At 42.2% G+C, this 22587-nt stretch overlaps 1 long non-coding RNA gene across 1 annotated transcript; it reads right to left on the bottom strand.

The window, feature by feature from the left end:
- Positions 1-1241: 1241 nt before the first annotated feature.
- Positions 1242-22333, bottom strand: LOC114596618 (uncharacterized). Its single transcript, XR_003706577.2, has 3 exons — positions 21439-22333; positions 20154-20198; positions 1242-1344 (listed from the first exon to the last, which is right to left on the bottom strand). It is a non-coding gene; the product is annotated as an uncharacterized LOC114596618 (long non-coding RNA).
- Between the last annotated feature and the right edge of the window lie 254 nt (positions 22334-22587).

Genomic DNA, 22587 nt, shown 5'->3' on the forward strand with positions numbered 1-22587 from the left:
GCCATTGAGCAAATGCAAAACAAGAACACAGCTCTCTCCTTTATCAGTTTGTGACGTCAAGGATGACCCTGACTGTACCAGTAGAACAGAGAAAACACATTTGTGCCTTATCTTATGTTCTGACCACAAAGACGCACAGACCCAAGTCTGGGAACAACGCCAGAAGCGTGTTCTCGGAGATGATGACCCCTTCCTCCAAGATAAAAGTAGGAAGAGGAAGATCCTTTTATGGTCAGGAGTGCAGGAAGGAAATCCCTTTTATGGTTAAGAGTGCTGGAGCAGGAACATCTCTGATGTCAACCTGCGTGTACAAGCTGACGTGGCTGGGGAAGGGGGAGAGGGTGTCTGGAGGCTATATATACCGCATGAAACTTCTCATTTCTTTGGACTTGCCGTGGACTTGATCACGCAAGTGACTTCTGCTATCTGGAGAGCAGAATAAACTCTTTCTTGGAATCAGCTTCGATGTCATTTGACTTCCTTCCTCCTGTCCCGGAGCAACGCAGACCCAATTGGTGAACTCAAATAAGGCTACAGTTTAACTTAGTCCAAATTGCTTTATGGCACTTTCTTGTGTACAGGATTTCTCCATGGAACATTAGTTCATGAATTTACTGATTAAAATTGTTATGTATTCAGTGGTTGAATCTGGTATTGAGCTTGAATCTGGACTAAGGATTCTGTGTTCTGATTCAATACATGATGTCCAATCACAGAACATTTCAGGATTTGGGCCTCTGCCATTGGCCCTTGAAGTCTGAGTCATGATTCACAGCTTGGAAATTTAGACAGCCAATCACATTGGGAGTGGGAGTGGCCCAGGCTTTCAGGAATGTATATAAGCAGTTGCTTTGCCTCTGTTTCCAGTTATGTAGTTCAATAAAAGTTACTGCTGTTATCGCTGCGTCTTGCCTCGTGGGAACCCGCCTACACTTCAAAAATGATTACAGATTGCAGGTCTAATAGAAATATATACCATGGCTGTTCCCATGAACAACTGTGTTTTTCAGCCAGAACTCAGTTTCAGCACCTCTCAGGTGGCCTCCATTGTCATTATAAAAGAACAAGAGAGGTGTTCATGATGAGTTCTGGCACCTTTTTTTCTAGAAAACTAAAACTGGTAATATTTATATCTTACAAAAATGAGAAACACAGAATGTATCTTGGGCCCATATTAAAAAGAAAAGAAAATAGTGCTACAAGGCTTGGATTCCCTTTGCTGCGACTGCACTTACCCATGACAAAAGCAGGGGGGGCTTTGGTGTGGTCTGAAGTCCCATAAGGCCACCACCTTGTCATTATGGATCTGGCCCATGCATGGACAGGAGACCTCCTGGAAATTAACTGTATGAAAAAAAGTAGGATATAAGGATATAAGAATATAAATAATGTTTTATACTAAAAAAAATTCTCAAAATTTTGGATTTCCAAAAACAGAATTAAGAACATTTATTTCACCTCAAATTCCATTTCCAGAGTGCACTCTGCTAGTTGATGGTTTGCAAGGTCATGGATCTCAGATTTATCTCATAGGTCTTCAGTGTGATAACATAGTGTGACAACAGGATTTGATACGAGCATCTCCTTCCATGTGGGGTTTCACCATAAGTGATAGGAGAGGGTAAATGAGGATTCTCCTACTGATGTGTGCAAAGTTATTCAGACTTGGAAACATAACTCAAAATTATATTTGTACTTGTGCTTGTTTCTTCTGTGGGAATTAGGAAGTTTTAGGAGTTTTTATTTACAAGCTATTTGTTTTTCTCTTCTCCTTCAAATGCCCTCTCAAAACTCTTCTTTCCTACAGGGCCTTTGGCTTATCCTGTTAATCCTCATTCTCAAATATAAGCAAGCTGTAATGCATTTGTCCACATCAATCCTGTCACTGCTGTTTTCCCAATTGTCTGTTTTAAATGGTAAGCTTTCAGGGGAGCAAGGACCCCTCTATTTTTGCCTATGAAATTTTGCAATCTGCCAGTACATAGTTGGTGCTGTATAAATATGTATTTTGAGGGTGTGTGTGTGTTAAAAATGCAGATTAATGGAGTGGAATTATGTGAATGGATCTTCCAAACAGAGGCCTTACATTGCAATTGGGTCATAAACATTCCAATTCTTCATGTGTGTTTTGCCAATCAGCTTCCACATCTTCTTGTGAGTCCTGGATATTCTGCTGCTTGGATTAGCTAAAAGGATAGAGAAAATCCATACACAGAAACAAACAGCCGAGGCCTCAGTCAATTGTATCAGAAGGTTATGATATAAAGTATGAATTCATTTAGGAGAGGAGTGGGGAACTTCAGGCCCACGAGCCAAATGTTGCTCTCTAGTCCTCTGTATCTTTGGAACTTTTCCTACACAACACGCTACCACATCATCACCCCAGGATACAGCCCCTCTCTTATCTTATTTCGCCCCACATGAGCATTTTTACCTGGCTGAAATGTGTCCTTGACTTCTGATAATGTCTTATACTTGCCTGGGTGGAGGGTAGAGAGGTGGGTGGTTGGGTATGCACATCCCAGCCTACTGCATGTAAGAATTTGAGCACAGGGAGATAATTAATTCTGATAATGATGAAGGACAGTTGCAGTGCTAGCTGGTGGCAGAGTGATTTGGTCTTCTGTTTTTAACATTGTCATGGAAATTACTTTTGGTTTTGCAATACACACAAAAACAGTGGGGAAAATCATTCCTACACACACACATTCTGTGAAGATGTGAGCAGGCACTTTGTACGTCTTATGAAGTTCAGTGACACACCATAGGTAAAGTAAATAACAGGCAAAACCAAGGGAAGGTGCCAACCTGAGCTCCCTGGAGGAAGCATGAAATATACACGCAGTAAATAAAAACAGGGGACGCAGGTGGCGCTGTGGGTAAAACCTCAGCGCCTAGGACTTGCTGATCGCATGGTCGGCGGTTCGAATCCCTGCGGCGGGGTGCGCTCCCGTCGTTCGGTCCCAGCGCCTGCCAACCTAGCAGTTCGAAAGCACCCCTAAGTGCAAGTAGATAAATAGGTACCGCTTTATAGCGGGAAGGTAAACGGCGTTCCGTGTGCTGCGCTGGCTCGCCAGATGCAGCTTCGTCACGCTGGCCACGTGACCCGGAAGTGTCTCCGGACAGCGCTGGCCCCCGGCCTATAGAGTGAGATGAGCGCACAACCCTAGAGTCTGGCAAGACTGGCCCATACGGGCAGGGGTACCTTTACCTTTTTTTAAATAAAAACAGATTTGCCCTATGTTGCATAAATATATGTAAAGCAGCTGAGATATACAGACAACTTCAGAAAGGATGATCAGTGAAGCACACGGGGCAGGTGCTGCTTGGTAATAAGGGAAAAACATCTGTACAAGCAGGAAGGCTCAACCTAGAATCATAGAATGAGAGAGTTGGAAGGGACCATGAGGATCATCGGGTCCAACCCCCTGCAATGCAGGAATGTTTTGCCCAACGTGGGGCTCGAACTCACAGTTCGAGTTAAGAGTCTCAAGAATTCCTCTCTTCACAACGAAGGATAGAGAAACAAGTCTGTTCTTTTTTGTGTGTCACTTTCTTTTATAGCAAGAGAAGATCAGAAAATATTCCTCTATGCCACATGAGCGGCAAGGATCCTAATTGCTAAAAACTGGAAAAAAGAAACTGTGCCACCAAAAAAGGAATGGCAAGATAGAGTATATTGAACTGGCTAGATTAACAGAGGCAATTAGAGATCACACTAGACAAGAGTTTCAAAAAGCATGGGGGAAATGCAGAGAATACTTCACAAAACAGTGCCCTAAAATACATACCTGGACTTGTTTTGATTAATGTCTGTAGGAGACTTTGTGGATATTTAAGTTATAATTAGAAAAATCTTAAGTATTCATAAAGGAAACAGTTTATAAGAAGTAAATAAGGAGGCCAGATACAGGGTAAAGGAAGTATTTTATTTGGTTATTTGTCTTTTTGTATGTTATGCTCACTGTATGTTATGGTCACGTTTAATGAGGGTGGATTTGTGTATTAGGAGGGTGGGGGGTTTGTGTTATGTTGTAAATAAAATTCCAATCAAATTTTTGTGTCACTTTCACATGTGTTCATTCATAAGTCGGTTCTGTCCTATTTCTGCATCAGTCTGAACTTTTTTTAAAAAAATGCTCACACAAATTCACACTGGTTTTGACCCTGAAATGTATCATTTTAAACACCTTTTAGTAGGGGCTGGGTCTTTTGTTTGCTTGCTTTTTGAGCTTAAGAACTGTGTTCCAGTTCCCACTTTAATTCAGGAAGCATAAATCAGGCTAGTTTATTTAAAAATAAAGACCACACTAAATCCTTGAGCATCCCTAACCACCAGGGGCTTGACCATTCAGACCCTCAAACCCCGCTGCATCTTTCCCCAATATTGGAAGAACTAATTATTTTAACCACATGGGACAAATCTGAGTTAGGGTCCTTTGGACTTTTTGCATTGCACTGTATTTTCAATGCCACTCCTGGAAATGTGAAGCTGTGGTTGCTGAGAGTGCCTCATCTGGAATTAGAGAAGTTATTTTCCAAGTTCAGAGAGGGAAATAAGGTGTCAGTCAATGGGACTTTTTTTAAAACAAGTCACCGATGAACAAAACCACCTCTAAGAAAATTACAAGAAAGCCAAGAAATACAAACCAAGCTGTTGCGGCTTTTCTGGCTGCTTGTGGCCACTGAGGAAGCAAAAGCAGTGGTGGTAGCCTTGCATGTTCCATTCCCTAACTCGTGCCCTTGTTATTTTTCTAAACCTTTCAAATAATCTGGAAAGATGCTAGTGCCTTATATAATGCGCTACAGAAAAACTGAAAGTATAAATTGATAATCATACCCAGAAACCTCAAAACACCAATTTAAATAATGGGGGCTGATAAATTAAAACTGGCAGATATGAAGAAAGCTGGGGCAGAGGTAACACGATGCCATTAGTTCACTGATGGCTCGCTTAATTCTGAAAACACTAAATTCACAAAAACATATGGGAAGTGCCAGAAAGAGTTACAGCCAGCAGCCTGAAATAAGACCGCAGGCCTAGATATGAACGGCAGTCAGAGGGCAATCCCATTTGAGGATGAGGAGCAGAGCAGAGTCAGCCCCAAAGAGCAGCTACCACCAGCAACAAGCCCCAGTATTGGCTGCTGTTGACTGACTCCCTTCTGTACAACGTTCTAGTGTGGGTACCTAGAAGCTATTGCCAGACTGGAGGAATGCACTCTGCGATCCCTCTCAGGGATGACTAGGCTGATGCAGCCATATATAGCCCTTCATAAACTTGTAATCAAGCAAGTCAAGCACAACCACATCATTGTGACCTGCCAGGTGCTTGGGAACCTCTCTGATTTTGCCACCCCAAGCGGGGCAGATAAACCAGTAAGTACTCTGATGGCTAAACATGCACACACTCAGCTTAATAGGCCTCCAGTCCTGCAGGCCTGCCATAATTGGTATTTCATTTGAGCAAAGCAATTTTGGATCACTGAGACAGCTGTAGAGAATTGCTATTTGTTCATTTTCCCTCTTGCCATTCCCAGTAAACCTTAATCAAACTCATGACTGCACCTGACCTAGCGTTTTGTGTTCCCATTTAGATGTTTGTCCCAGCTTTATGTTAACTGATGGACAAACTCCAAAGCACTCTAGTCAAAAAGATCTACCACACATGAAAAGTCAGCTATGTTCATTTAAATGTTTGGATATTTGAAAACAAGGCTGTGTCAAAGCTGGGTTTTGTCGACCAATTTATTTAGACACTCTTTGTAAAAAGAGCCATTGAGTTTCTTCCAGTGGTTTTCATTTGATTCAATGAAATGTCAATGGTTATTTATGGACATGCTGCTCTTTCCTTATGGGATGCCACCACCCCAATTTCCTCTTGTAATGTTATGGGATCATATGCTGAATGTGATTGGATGATCCAGTGCACCTGAACATGTTTAATTAATGATGCAGTGACAGACACACAGCAATCCCAGGTCTCCCAAGGCAGCCCCATGAGAGAGAAGATTAGATGGCAAGAACAACAGAGCACAGCATGATGGGAAGTGTCATTTTTGTGGCAAGTACTGAAGTGTGGAAATGAGAAACCTGGTGCCAAACCAGCACTGATAAAGGTGCCAGAATTGGAGGAAATTGGATAAGGTGTCTGCCAAAAAGTTATTTTTCTCTGGAACGCTAGCTTTGTATTTGAAATACAAACCTATAAAATGAGAAGCCTAGTTCACATTTTTAGAAATATAAAAGGATAGCACACCAAAACTCTCTCTCTCACACACAGTTTCCACTAGCAAATAGTAATTTTATAAAATATCTTGAGAATCTTCGGCATCTGAATGGCAAAACATATGCAGTTGCAGACATTGTGTCAGCTTTGCATCATATTTGACCTCCAGCATCTCATCAGAAATGCTTACATGGCTGGCTGCATACAGCAAAGCATTCAGGTTCAAAAATTCAATTGCAGCTAATTGTGCAAGTAAGCAACTACTGTAGATGTTTTGCATCAGGGACAGAGCAGATACGTTTGTTGTTATTGCTGTTTTTCTCTATATAGTGGATGTATGTGGAGTCTAGAAACATGTAGGAGAAGATATTAACAATACAGAATATTGTTTGAATACCCTTTTCACCTGTGCTGGAAATTAGAGGTTGAATCCAAAGCTAGTTGTGCTCAGAGTAGACCCACTGAAGTTAATGAACAGGTTTAACTTAGGTTTATTCATTCCAATGGGTCTACTCTATGTAGAACTTAGTTGGATACAACGCTAGGTACATTTAAAAAAATTAGTCACCTTGCTCCATATTGGAGGCCTGGAATGTCTTTTCGGAACAGCCCACTCATTGCCATGTTTGCATGCATGCAATTCCCTAAGTGAAATGAAGTACAACTTCTTTCATTTCTTTTCCCATTGCTTCACCATGCTGGATATGTGCTGTTAATTTTGCCTGTATAGAGGCAGGGCTTCAACAGTCAAATAAGAGGGTTCAGCTGGAGTGCCCAGGAAGCCATGCTTTGATTTCTTCATGTATTCATGCCTCCTTTTGTTCTAAGACAGAAGATGTGAAGAAAGTGTAGAATCACATGGGATAGGGCACCACAAGTTGGGCATCACAAACTACTCCTCCACACCAGGAGAGGTGGCAGTGCTTTGCCAATTCACACCTAAAAACCTTGTGTCGCAGTTACAGTGGAAGGAAAACACTCTCTCTCTCTCTCTCTCTCTCTCTCTCTCTCTCTCTCACACACACACACACACACACACACACACACACACACACACACACACTATTTTCAGGGCTAAATGAAAGGTGACAAACCCTGGGGGAAAAGATTGGTTTGGAAGTGTTCAAGTGATGAGTGTGACAGCTCTGTTTCTAGAACTGGCCCAATATATTTTGCAATGTGAGGCCGAGCAGCCAATGGTGTCTCCTCCATGGCCCGCCAATTTATTGAAGCATCTTAGGCAGAAAGTTTGACGAGTGCCTCTTCCTGGTGGTAAAAAGAACCTGAGGCAGCTACCTCACTCAGCTGGCCCTGTGGTGCTAATAAACTGTTGAGCAAATATGTGAAGTGCTTATTCGTGTACAAGAGAGAACTGGATGGAAGGAAATTTAGATTGCTGCATATGTTGGTCTCAGACCTCTCCTTTTGTCCTGTAACCAAGCATCAGCCTCTTCTTGGTCTCAATGTACAGCACACACGAGGAAAGTAAAACTGCCAGGAAAATGTTCTTATTCGAAAGGCTTATTTTAATGATTTCTCTCTTGAGACTGTGGCTCTTAGGGTTTAGAATATTGTGGTTTTAGCTCACTTACTGGCATCCCTGGTCACAGACGTCTGGTAAATCTAATGAAATACAGATTGTTTGGAATATGTAGCTGTCAGCCAAAATACCCACTTTTTCAGGTTTGAAACTCAAGGTCATAAAGACAAAGAGATGCAAAGCTGGAAAATGTTGTTTGTGTGATAAACATTGTTTGTTTATTTCCCATCCTTCCCTTAAGGCTCAAGGCAGCTTACAGTTACAATTTAGAATTTTAAATTATAATAAAAAGGAGAACCACTGGTGGGGAGAACAGCCTTAAATAAGAGCTGGAGCCAACTCAGAGGGCAGCTGGCAGTTCTGACTGACTTTGTCCTGGAAGGGAAAGTGTGTGCCCACAGCTTCCAGCAGCATGCTGCCTTTGTAGTAAACAGCAAGCACGGACACATTCTAAACAGTTGTGTCCTACCTCTCCCTGTGTTTGCTTTACAAATAGCTGATTTTTAAAGATGGTGCCCCCGAATTTAAAACATCTAATTTAAAACAAATGCTAATTGTTTGGATGTTAAACAGTTAACATCCAAACATCAGTTTGGCTTCTGTTTGGTGGCACAGTGAGTTAATAGCACAACAGTAACTTTACATGGTACAAAAGTTGCACAAGCAATGCACTGCTTCTCTTGGTCCCAGAAATGCATGGAAGAGGCTTCTCCCCCCCCCCCATCTTTTTTCACTTTCCTCAAGGACAATTACCGTATTTAAACTGTTTGCAAGAACAGGACATGACCTCTGATGATTTACCTGCTCTTTCTCTATACAGATGTGAGTGTAAAGTTTGGGTGTTGTAAGCAACGTCAGAGTGGACCTATGCATTATCTGGGCAAAGTGCCAAGCACCATTTGCCAAAGTAATGTGAATGCAGGAGTGAGGGTCACTTGCGTGGCAAGGCCCTGTGACCACCCCGTTCCCTAAGGTGCAAATAACTAGACAACACATGGCATATTGGTTTTAGGATCAAATAAGGCCACAACTTTATTGGTTACAGATGTAAAGGTTTGGCCATAGGCACTGGGGTAAGCGATGGCGCATGTTACTCATGTCTGTCCACTGGGAGTGAAGAGTGAAGCCAGCCGGGGGGCGGGGGATGCCCTATGATCTATGTCAAATCTGGGCGTCCACCAAACAGTCCCCATTGGAGGAGTGGTATGTCCCTAGCCCCTGCCCAGGCATGGGACAGGAGCCACTCCTCCCGGATCCTTTTAACAGGATACCCTTACAACCTCCCCTCCAACTAAGAGTAGGTGTACCCAATGCCTATCCAACTTACAAAGTTGAGACGATTGCTATGAGGTAGGTGAAAACCCAAATGGCGGAGCCAATCTGCCAGATGGGGAAAATTCTTGCTCGGCTCCTAAATCCAGCGACTGACATAGTCCATAGCAAGGTCGTACCGTCCGCAAAACTCTAATCTGAGGGAGGAAAGGTGGGAGAACCGGCGTGGTGAGAGAGTGGCTGAAAGGTCCTGCAGACTGGGCATTTATCCTTGTCCTGGGCACAGTGCCAAGCACCGCTACTGGTCAGTTGGCACCAATGCCCAAGGGAACGCCCCCTAAATTCCTACTGCCATTGACCAATTAGGTGGCAGGAGGACGATCCAGCCTGCAATAGGCCAGTTCACAGGAGAGGCCCGGGCCCCACCCGGAAAGCCCCCCACAGAATTTGCAGCCTAGAAGCAGAGGTGCTAAATTCTACCTCTGTCCACTGCACATACCCCCTTGAAACTGTTTCCCCAAGGCTGTGCATCAAAGTAGTCTGAAGGATATGTACTAGAGAGCAGAGGTGCAAAGCAGATGTTTAAGCATCTTCTCCCACCTGGCATTCTTCCCTCCAAATTGTCCCCATCCCTAACATAAGCATTATAGGGGAAATCATTTATTATATTCAATAGCTTCCACCAAGCACAGCATATTTCACTAGGATGTGTACCTGGAGAATTATTTTTTGAAAGGTGAACATTTATTGACTACATACTCATATCCATTCATAAATAATATAATTTTTATTCCTCAAACAAACTAAAGAAACTAAGGTATCACTAAACTTATTTTTTTATGAACAACTAAACCTTACTTTAAAAATATGAATTTTAAAAAATAGCCACAAAATACCATTTCCTCCTGTAGTGATAACCAGGTGTATACAAAGATACAGTCAGTTTTCATGAGTTTTATCTTTAACCCAATAATAAACTATACCAAACTTACCAAAACACATTAAGGTTTCTTCATCTTCTTGCCCTAGAGAAAGAGACATAACTCATCAGGTGTGAGCAAAAGGTGTTCATATAGGCTCAATGTTAATGCAATTTGCCATCTAGGAAAGATCAAGACCACTAGGGAAAACTCCCTGGCCACATTGTGGGCTCATCCTCCACAATTACCTTTTGCCCTCACTCCTTAACACTGAATTGGAGCAAACGGCAATTCAGGTCTTCCACAGATTTCTGTTTTCTCCAATTCAACATTAAAGAGTGGGTTTTCATGGGGAAAGTGTGGGGGGGGCGGAGCTCAGACACGGACCTGGAAAACCCAGATCTATTGCCTAGAAATATGGAGCAAAGGTAAGTGTGGATGAGCCCTGTATCTGACATTATGTGAGAAAATTAACAGAGAAAATTGTGGGAAAATTAACAGAGTGGGTTAAACCACAGAGCCTAGGACTTGCCAATCAGAAGGTCGGCGGTTCGAATCCCTGTGACGGGGTGAGTTCCCGTTGCTCAGTCCCAGCTCCTGCCAACCTAGCAGCTCAAAAGCACGTCAAAGTGCAAGTAGATAAATAGGTACCGCTCCAGCGGGAAGGTAAACGGCATTTCCGTGCGCTGCTCTGGTTTGCCAGAAGCGGCTTAGTCATGCCGGCCACATGACCCGGAAGCTGTACGCTGGCTCCCTTGGCCAATAAAGCGAGGTTAGCGGCGCAATCCCAGAGTCTGCCACGACTGGACCTAATGGTCAGGGGTCCCTTTACCTTTACCTTTACCTTACTCCATGGTGTGGCTTCACAAAAAAATGTGTCTTCAGTTTTTCTGAGAAGTCCACTCACCCTCATTGGTGGTTGGTGTTGCAGCCAGTCCCTGGACTGCACAAATAGACCAGATCGCTGGCAGCCCTTGGATGGGCATTCTCCTGGCGGTGGGGAATTTAGGGGGGGTTCACAGGAGTCTTTAAATTGCAACCTGCTAGGCAGTCTTTCCTGTCTGTTAATTTCCCCAAAGACCAAGAAGGATTTGCTTCATATGGAAAATATTTTACGGGAGGTTTAGTTACCATACGATTCAACATCCTTTTATTATATCCACTTTGGAAGCATATAGAAAGAAAGCAGTGAATAAAATCCTACAAAGCATTATAGGCTTGGCTTTTTGATAATACCCAAATGTAGTTCCTCAATATACTGCTCTTAATTTCATTTCATTTCAATAAGATTGCTTTCTAATTAGTGTTCTGTAAAAAAGGATTTTGAAGGCTAGATGTCAGGGACTGGGCAAAGGAAGAATGGTGGAGACCGCCTCCCCAGCCTGACCCTTCCAGAGAAGAGGAAGACAGTTCAGAATTACAAAAGGGGTTTGAGGGAGGCCACAGCTCAGAGGCAGATGAGGGGGAAAGTCGGGAAATAATGGGAGAGGAGGAGGAGAAAGAGGAAGCACCAGGGGGGCGACAGGTGATGGACACAGGGTTTTTAGAAAGCATTCCAGAACCCTCCTTCAGGTAGTGATAAAGCGGGATATCAAGTCCAAACTCCTCCTCTTCTTCTAAATTACTGCAGATAGTGAATGAGCAGAACTTCACGTGTTCAGCTTCATGTTTCACATAGCATCTGCTTTTGTGAGGAGTGGCAGTGAGTTACTAGCTCCTGCATCTGTCCCACTTCCTGCATAAAGTGACATTTGAACTGTCCTGCAGCTCATTTATCTGTAACAGATCCCCAAAATTCCAAAGTCTAATCCTCCTCACTCAAACTGAAGAAAAGATAGAATGGAATATGGCATCACTAAAGCCTTGCCCACACTAAAAGAGAGAGTCACATAGCTTTCTCTGTCGAAACATAAAATCGGACAAATACTTTAGAATGAAGTTTTTAGTTCTCAGGCCAATTCAGAATAGGAGAATCTTTCAAATAATAATAACAATAAAATGTTTTTTACAGTAAGTAAGAAGCTTCAAGTTACCAACTCAAAAGTAAGAACAGTCCATTATAGTATGGCAGTATAACAATTTGTAGCTTAGGAATCCTCAGCATTTTCCTAGCTAACATCGTATGCCAGTCTCTGGATGAGTGCAGTCCCTCTTGCAAACCCATATTCCCACTCTAAGAGACATATCCTCAGTGAGCCAATACATTTGCATCATGGTGGTAGGGGTGTGTCATGGAATGGAACAAGATAAGGTGGAGGGAAACCCCATGCTCACCACACTTTTGCTCAATATATATTAAATTCCCTTCACATTCCAAGGGATTTCCAGTAATTTGGGGCATTACCGCAATGGCGCAAAGCTCTCTTTGGTTAGACTTATTGAAAATATGGTTCTCACACTACTTTTCAAATTTTGTAAGAATTTTAGAATTTGCTATAATTGAAATTCAGTGGTGGTCTATAGGAATGTGTAGAACCTATCCACCTACTAAGTGAGAAATGTTGATAGTCTGCCTTTCCTCAATATATTTCACTTGTGGAACTCAAAAATTTGATTCAAATTTCATTTCAGGCAGAACCTTCTGTCAGTAAGAGCTGTTTGATAGCAGAACAGATTCCCACAAGAGCTGGTGCACTCTCCTTACGTAGAGGTTTTTAAGCAGAGGTTGGTTGGATGGATGGATGGATGGGTGGGTGGATGTTTTAGTTGAGATTCCTGCATTGCAGGTGGTGAGGTTAGATGGCCCTTGGGTTCCCTTCCAACTCTCCAGTTCTTTGATTCTATGACTCTGCCACCATGGTCAGTGGTCAGAGATCAAAAACAACTAAAGGGCACCAGGTTGGCTACTCCTGGTCTATGACACATGGAGAACTAAGCCAGTCACTACTAATAACAATTACAACACCCCTTAGCACTTTGCAAGGTAAACGGTTCCCTCCTCCCAGAACTTAAGAGTTGCAAGCAATCATTTCCTTCCTAAAAAGTGATTTCCCATCACTTATTTTTATCAGTATTGTATCTAAAAAAGAAATTCTCCCTTGATTTTCTCACTTTGGTACACAGCTTTTACCAACTGCAGACATTTCCAGGAAATGGTCTATATCAATCAATAACACTTTTATTTTGAGTCCAGATGTCTGGTAAACCACTAAGGGCTACAATCAAATTCTTTTCTTCCTGTAGTTCGCCTTCTCGCCTTCTGTTTGTATATGTCAGTGAACAGGACTATGCACCAATAGGTAATAATTTTCTCATCATAGTGATTTAAGCAATTCAAGGAAAGAGCTGGGAAAGCATGCTTCCAGATGCTGTTCTGAAAATCACCATTTCACTTCTGCAATGCTTTCAAAGTACCTGGAGGCTATCATTTCTAAACTGAAGCAATAGGATGAATTGCACAAGCACATCAGTCCACCCAAGGATCTTTTTAATGCTCTGGTTCTTAGGAACATTTGATATTGGAAGCAGACTTAAGTATGGATTAGTACAGCATCATCTATGACCTGCCAGGCTGAATGGAGCCTATGTTCAGGTACTTGACAATTTCCCTGCTTTTGTGAACTCATGCAGAAGGTTTATCAAACCCGTGGAGAACCCATCAGCCTGCCTGCTGGGCTGTGTTTATCTCGATGAGTCACAAGTTCTGCAGGCCTAGATGTAGATGCATTTGAGCACTGGAACCCTAACAGGACACTTTTGGTTATAGAAAAAAATGGGGGGGGGGTTTGGAAAGATATGCTCCCATCTGGCACTTCTCAGGACTGGATTTTCCAGAAAAGAACAACCATTTCCTGCACTGTCTTCATGTACCACAAAATGGCAGGTTTTTGTGTCAAGTTTCCCTTTTCAAAATGAGTGACACCACTACTTGCCTCATGACTTGACGCAATTATGTTGAATGTTTTCCTGCCCCTGGCTTCAGCAGCCAAGGATGTAGGGCAGGACCTGGAAAGATGGACAACGTGACTTATTTAAACTCTACCCTTCTATTATTATTTTGACCTCTTAGTTGCTTATTACAAGAAAGCCTCTAAGCAACTTACATAAATGTTAAAAGAAAAAAACGCATTAAATATTAAACTGTGATTTCTATAAAACAACTCCAGTAACCCATAAACAAACCCAGCAGAAATAAACTTACCCATGATAGATTTAAAATTTATTGTTACATGCTACTCTAATCCATGAGTGGAAAGAGACTCAGAGGTGTCTGTGTTTTCCCAGGGCATCATTTCCTTGGAATGATGAGAGACTGTGGTGTCTTTAGGACATATGGTTTTATTTACACACATATACAACCCAAGGATCAGATGGAGGGGCTCATGGCATTGGCACCCCAACAGATCTTGCTTTTCCATTAGGTTTTTGAAGAAACCCCAAAGCAGCTATTGGATGTAAGAAACAGTCTAGGTAAGTGGAATGATGAAACACTGGTTGTTCTGCTAGAACTAAATCTGCAGGGCCTGATACAGTAAATAACATACAGCTCCTCTCCCACCTAGCTTTTTGAACAGTAACCACTTGGGAGCAGAGGCAAAAGCTCCCCCAGTGTCCTAAGTACTATCTTCCAGGAACATGTGCAGCAACCCTTTATAAACTGAAGCCATACAGGCCTTTCTCGAGGCACTTAAATGCTTTGTGTCTCTATAAATAGGAATAACACTTGGCAAATGAGTTGGAAGAAGTATCTTAAACAAGCTGAAAGACGCATAAGGGTGAAGAGTGCTTTTGAACTGTGTTGCCTCTCTCTAGAGAAATCAGAGTGAATGACTGGGTAAGAACAATAGAACTGACTTGCAGGAGATTAAGTCACAGGGTCACTCGGTTTCATTCTATCACTCTCTCAAAGAGAATACAGGAGACACAACCCATTGATGCTCAAGAAAGAAAGTGGTTTTTTAAGGTGAGTGTTTCTCAGGTACATGAGAGCTTGCCTAGTGTAATGCTATGAATCTGGAAGCTCCTGGATTACATCTCACATCCACCTTCAATTCACTGGTAAAAGTTCCCCATGTGAGAATTTGCAGTCCAGCTGAAAAGGCTTCCGTATGCCTAGGGCTGTAATTAGATCATGCATAGGAAGTGTTCTGAACACACTGAAAGTGCCACATAGACATTCTTGCTGTAGCATAGCATGGCAGGTCCACTAAGTGGCAGGGGTCCTGGCTTGCCCGCATCACGTGACATGCCCCGCCCCTGCCCAGCGTGCGAGCACCCATACACTGAGCCAGGCTGCATGGGTGTTCTGGAGGTGGAGAGGGGACAGGAGAAGGAGGTGCTCGACATTCTCTTTGTGGCATCGGGCAGGCGGGAGGTGGCAGAGCACGGCCTCTGGGCTTAGCCACCTCCCCAGGGCATGTGCCAAGCAGGGGCAGAACACACAGAGGGCGAGCTTCACCCTCACTTGCTCCAGCCACTGAGGATAATCTCAGTAATGGGCTTTCAGCTGCCTATGAGGGATGCTCCTCCTCTTACAATACTGACACCGTCACAGCTCTACTCCAGAACGCGGCAGCTAGACTGGTGACTGGGAGCGGCCGCCGAGACCACATAACACCGGTCTTGAAAGACCTACATTGGCTCCCAGTACGTTTCTGAGCACAATTCAAAGTGTTTGTGCTGACCTTTAAAGCCCTAAACGGCCTCGGTCCAGTATATCTGAAGGAGCGTCTCCTCCCCCATCATTCTGCCTGGACACTGAGGTCCAGCTCCGAGGGCCTTCTGGCGGTTCCCTCACTGTGAGAAGTGAAGTTACAGGAAACAAGGCAGAGGGCCTTCTCGGTAGTGGCGCCCGCCCTGTGGAACGCCCTGCCATCAGATGTCAAAGCGATAAACATCTACCTGACATTCAGAAGACACCCGAAGGCAGCCCTGTTCAGGGAAGTTTTTAACATGTGACATTTTAGTGTATTTTTCATCTTTGTTGGAAGCCGCCCAGAGTGGCTGGGGAAACCATTATTATTATTATTACTACATTAAGTTAACATAGATACGTTGGCGGTGGGAAACCTTCAGTCCTGTAGCCCAGGCTTCCTCAACCTCGGCCCTCCAGCTGTTTTTGGCCTACAACTCCCATGATCCTTAGCTAGTAGGACCAGTGGTCAGGGATGATGGGAATTGTAGTCTTGAGGTTGAGGAAGCCTGCTGTAGCCTTATTTAGGCCTGAAAGAGATACTAATTTGGCTCCGGAGGCCATTTTCCTGAAGCCACACCCATTCACCCTATGCCTGACATCATATGTGATGTCATGCAGCTGAAAAGCAACTGAGTTCCCTTACCTTTTTAAAATTAAATAATTTATCTTTTTTTGTTGGGAGGGGGGGCTGGAACAGATAGACAACCAATGCCCAAGCCAAAAATCCACCTATATCTGGAATCATAGAATCAGAGTTGGAAGAGACCCTGAGGATCATCTAGTCCAACCCCCTGCAATGGAAGAATAAGCTGTTGTCCCATATAGGAGTCAAACCTGCAACCTTGGGGTTATCAGCACCATGCTCTAGACAACAATAAGGTGGTGTTTAGCATCAGACTTATTCAGGGAACAATTCATAGCATTGAAACAGGAGATTGAAGTAGGAACATTAAAGAAACTACCAGGTATCTGTACACAAATTTGTTGGATCATTGTCAACAATGGCAATATGCAACAGCAATTGTCCAGCCTTTCAAGAGTCTCCCTATATAGTGGCAATAAGATAATTAACTACAGACGTCTACAAGAACATGCAAACCAGAATATTGTCCCTCAGTACAACAAAGCTTAAGACCCATATCCTATATAAATCACCCTTAATACTGGTGTCCAATGCAACTTTATGCCCCCCGCCCCAGAAAATGAAATCAAAATCAAAACTCAGTTCCATTTCTTCCATTCGATTTACCAAGACTATGTGGATGGCTATGATATCACCACAACCTCTGCCATAGAAATGGTTGCCTGTTTTCTCCTTTACCTGAATAAACATAAAAAATTCCTTCCAGTAGCACCTTAAAGACCAACTAAGTTAGTTCTTGGTATGAGCTTTCGTGTGCATGCACACTTCTTCAGATACACACTGTGCATGCACACGAAAGCTCATACCAAGAACTAACTTAGTTGGTCTTTAAGGTGCTACTGGAAGGAATTTTTTTTGTTTTGACTATGGCAGACCAACACGGCTACCTATCTGTAACTGAATAAACATATTCAATATGGCGCTGAACGAGAGCAATTAATAGTTCTGCCATCCATGGATTTCCCTTTGAATTCATCTAACTGGATGCAGCATCATGTGGCAATAATGAATAACATTTAAGTGGTTTGTGAAGGAGAATTTTATGTGGGTCAGTCCTGTACCTACTGCCAATTTCTTTGCATGATCTCATTTTCTAGAGTTATTAGACATATATTAATCTCTCTGGCATTCGGGATTTAACAGATTTCTAGTAGAAATCTCCTTTGTAAACTTTTTAAAGCCCTTGAAGAGAAGACTCCATTGATCCTTTCCCACAGCTTATGCAGCTCTACATATCCACGTCTTTTTATACAGAAAGATAGGGTAGCCAAAAATTACACTGTACTCAATCCATAATTGCATTAATTTCTACCACTGAATCTGCCATTTCCCCCATTGTCATATACGCATGTAGGTCTTATTTTTACAGGGGACTTTTCACCAAGATATCTTTCTTGGGTAATCAAAGCATTACCCAATACTTTGTTTTTAGAACTCCTCCCTGTATATGCAAACTCAGCCCTCCCCCTCAATATGCATTACTATACACTTTTATGGAACATGACTTGCCAATATGTTGTCCATTCTTCCTTTCACGAATGGCTTGGTTTTCCACCATCCTGAATAATTTGGTGCAATCTGAAACACCGCTGCCCAACCCAAATGTTAGATCATTTGTGAACAAGTTAAATAGCACTGTTACCCCCTAAAATGCCATTTATCCAGGCTACGTCTTTCATAGGTAAGAATTTTGCATATTCAATGATTAACTCGTAACCTGGTTTGGTTTTTATTTGATTTTTGGTCCAGTGCCTCTTGCTCTAGGGACAACAAATGGTTCACATGGTTCACATGTTGATCAATGCAGTTAATTCCATAAGAATGCCCAAATCTGACTACTATCCTAGCAAACAAGTTAAGGGATAAAATATGATTCCAAGAACATACCACATACAGAGAAATGTTCAATATAAAAGTTAGTTAGTGTTTATTTTGTCTAAGCAATGTCTTTCCATGTCCCAAAATATTCATGCTAAAAATACTTCACTATCTTACTTGGGTTTGGTGATTATATATTCATTATTTTTTGTGCATAACTCAAGGTATTGAAGTGATGAGATACAATTAATATATGCAGTACTTTCATATGCTCCCTAGATTAATGCATGTGGTATTTGATACTACATATTTTAGAAGTTTTAATATAATTCCAGAGAATAGCAGCTATGGAAGGCAGCATTTCTGAAAATTGTGATCCCACAGCAAAAGCCATTCATGATTCCAAGGACAATATCATGCATCTAGGAGCGAGGGGATCTGAAGCAATAATATCCATTCAATTCACAAAGGGCCTGAATAGACAGAGTAAAATTACTCAGTTGTGAATCAGAAGCCCTCAGGGTGACTATATTTTAGCAGGAGAACCACAGAGTGAACATCAAGAGAAAATGACTTTGCATCAACTTACTTACTTACTTCGCCAAACCTTTATTAGGCATTACAAATATAGGCCATCATAAAACATCCGTAGATAAAATTTTGAAATATATACAAATAAACAGCCATGTAAAAATATGTAATAACGAGGATTTTCATTAACCACTTTAAGAGATACTATTGATAAAAACTCAGCCACCCTTGCAGTTACTTCTGGGTTAATATCAGACAGATAGAATCTGATGTTTTCATTGTGCCGTGATGTTGGACTACCCAAAAAAGGGGAATAGCACGCATTTGTGTAGCTGATTGTACAATGGACAGTAGAAAAGAATATGTTCTACTGTCTGGCACATTCAAAGAACGTCTGCAATGCCTATTGTTTCTGGGGATGTTCTGCCCTTGACAAAAGCTGAAGGGAAAACGTTCAGTCGGGCTAACCAAGGCTGGAATTACTAATTTTGAACTATAAGTGACCCTGTTATCGGTTGTATTTAAACCATAGAACTTGGGGGAGCAAATTTTATTTATAGCTGATTCAATGTTTTGTTTTTCAGTGTCCCTTAATCTGGTTAGAATATTACAATAAATATATTGCTCACTTGAATTATACAAGAGTTGCAAGTCAATACTAATAGATCTGATTTTGCTATGTAAGAGGTGGAACCATCTGGATTGATAATAAGAGCCTTTAAGTAAGTCAGAGAGCAGACTCAAAGGTTGGCAACAGAAATGGCAATGTAATCACTATTTTATAGTGCTGGCCCAATATCCCATCGTGTGTATACCTAGTTCTGCACACATTGTCTCATACTTGATTGAACTTGGGAGCCGCATATAACAGTGATTTAGATAAGATATACTCAAGTTTCCTTGAGTCAGCAATATTTTAGGAAAATTGCCAAGGGTAAGATGGTATCATACAAGGGAAACTGTAAAAATGGGACATGCAGCCTTTACACAATCCTGTAATAAATTGGGAAGATGTTTATGATCCTCCCCATGCCTGAAAACCCAGCACAATTATGATTCCCATTTACAAGGAGGAATATAAAGATGTTCAGTTGAACATGCTTACATTTCCCCTTCAGGCCTTCCTGCTGAAATTGAGGTCAGGCATGCCAGAGTATGCATGGATGTTGGTTGTGGTGCTGGCATGTGCATCCACTTCCAGTTCCCTCTTCAGGCATAACACATGAACAGGGCTGCAGGTCACAGCCATGGTTACATATGGCCACAATGGGTTGAGTTAAGGACAGCTGCCATGGTAGAATTTCACCCTTTAGACTTTTCCATTTTAGTTGCTTTTTTCAGTCTTCAATCACCCCTGAGGGATTCATTTTCCATGCAACGATGCATAACGTTATAAATCAGAAACATTTTTGGCAAGAATAGGCACTGTCACATTTTGTAGTTGCTGATCCCTCCATTGTTTTTAATATCTTTTCAAATGCTTTGGGAACAAAGAGTGCAATCTCCCACTTTTTGGAAAATCTCAGTAATACCCCCCCACCAAAATGGTCAAATTCACTTCTTACTGTAAACCACCATCTTCTCATTCACGTGTCAGCTGTCCTGATGTCCTGGAAGGAAGACACACATCAAGAAGTTAGAAAAGAAATATATTGTCTTTCTCAAACAAGTACAGAACAGTAACAGGAAATTCCTGACATATTACCAAGTCCAGTGAAACCTAGTGAATAACATTACACTCCATATAGCTGGTGCAAAACTATGATGAGAACAGTTTGTTGCTGTTGTTGTTTCACACTTTCAAATAATGTTTTATTTCTTTATTTTTATCTTTTCTAAAAAAGAAGGAAGGAAGTTTGCCCTCCCAAAGCATCCTTCCTATGTTCCCGAGACAGACCTCCTCATGCGAACACCACAGCAATTTGATGTCACATCATTCCCATGGGCATTTCTTGGAGTGGAACAAATGGCTGCCCCCATTTGCCAATGAGCAGAGCTCTCTCTCTCCCCGCCCCCGGGAATGCCTCTGGGAATGATATTACAACATGATGCAGGGCTGTTCTCATGTGGGATTCTGTCCCAGGGAAGCAAATGGGCTGCTAAGAACAGCAAAGCTCCCATTTGAAGTGGCATCAAGATTTTTTTTTTCCCCAGAAAGAAAAATTCTGCCATTTCATATTTTGCCCAGATTTAGTTTTACTTGTCAGAGCAAGATAAATACAAACCAATTCTTTTGCATTTAGGTGCTCACAATTTTAATATGTCTGAGGGATGAATCATTGGTGCATTTAAGATGTCTGTAGGCACATGGAGGCAGTTTCCACCCCAGCCTTGCACAGATGACACCATGACTGCATCAATAGCAAAAACCAGCTGCATCTAGCAAGGCAGCCATTGGTTGCAATTGCTTCTACCTGCCCAGCCCCGTATGGTATACGCTTTGCGTAGGCCAACCGCACACAAAGAACTTAACAGCATGTTAAAGATCAATGTGAGCTGTGTGCAGTCGTAAGGGTAGATGTTACCAGATGCACCCTGGAAGTAACTGCAAAGGCAGTGGCAACAAGCACAGCACTGCAAATAACATAGAAGTAAGATTTAAGACTTAGTTCATGCACATGCTCCAACATCAACATTATTTTCATAGTGGAGCAGCAGGAATGTGCCTCTCTCATTGAACCAATAAATAATGTAGGGTGCGAAGCCACACATGTTTAAGCCCATGTGGCACAATCTTTCTCCCCTTTGTAAGGAGAAATAATTGTACAAACCAGGTTGTTACGTAGAGCATCCAGCATAGCAGTCAACCAGAGAATAGAAAAAGAAGCACATGCACACGCCTCTACTCACTGGCCTGTGATAAGTAGACAGTCAGGTCAGAATTGCTCCTCCTTCTGTTCTGGTTCTGTGATGCATTAAATATCTGTAGACAGTAATTCCTTACAGGACAAATCCCATGCATATTTACTCAGAAGTAGGTCTCACTGTGCCAAATGATGCATACACTCTAGTTAGTATGTTTGGGATTGGAATAGCCTAAGTAAATCCGTACTTTAAATATTGGGAATCTGTCTTCATGCTTACATTTTTACTACAAAGTGAAAATTTATTCCCCTCTTAATGGTTGCTTATAAACATAATACATAGATAGATTCCTGTCCGCACTTTGTGCTAAAATAAATAAAACAAATTCTGTAACATGCAATGGGATGCCAACCATTGTACCAAGAAAAACTAGTTTCTACAGTCAAAGTATAAATTATGCAAAATGAACATTTGTACAATGTATTCTGTATTAGGTTGCATAATTCAAGTCCAATTTTGCACATGGTGGGGGACAATAAATTAGGCACGGCTGAAACATCTACTGCTGCAAGTTTTATCCAGCCACTTCTTTGGCTTATGAGTTTTCAATGTGATTACCCCACATGTTTTCAAGCAGGTCTCGGGCGAGAAACTCTGAATTTTCCCACTAGTTGAATTATGCAGCCACTACCTCACCCAGGCCTCTTTGGGAGGAATGGTGTAAATGATGATGATGATGATTGATGCAGTTCAGCCCCAATTAGACCCTGTGCTACTACAGAATTATGGAATACAAAAACCTGGATGAGCTGCTTTGTTTCAGAGTAGGAATAGGCAAATGTATCAGTTCTGGCTTCTCTCAGATTCTCATTCAGTTCTCTACATTTCTGTTGTAGACCTGTGCTGCTAGCCCTGGCAGAGCTCAGTGGAGGGAGAAGCCAGCCAACCAGCCAAACAAACTCAGGGGGGTACTTGCCTGGAGGTAAAGTCTGAATGCAAGGTTCAGTCCAGACCTAAGATCAGGAGTATTTCAGTTCACATAGTCAGACGATTCAGGAGTCAAGAAAGCTAAGGGTCACGAGAAGCAAGAAGCAGCAAGGTCCAGGAATGTTGTTTCCAGCAACTGACTGTTGCGTGTCGAGGTCCCCGAGCCACCCCCCAATAATTCACACATCACACATCACTTTTGGTTTG

The sequence above is a fragment of the Podarcis muralis genome, chromosome 4, assembly GCF_964188315.1.
Source record: "Podarcis muralis chromosome 4, rPodMur119.hap1.1, whole genome shotgun sequence".
Classification (NCBI taxonomy): Eukaryota; Metazoa; Chordata; class Lepidosauria; order Squamata; family Lacertidae; genus Podarcis; species Podarcis muralis.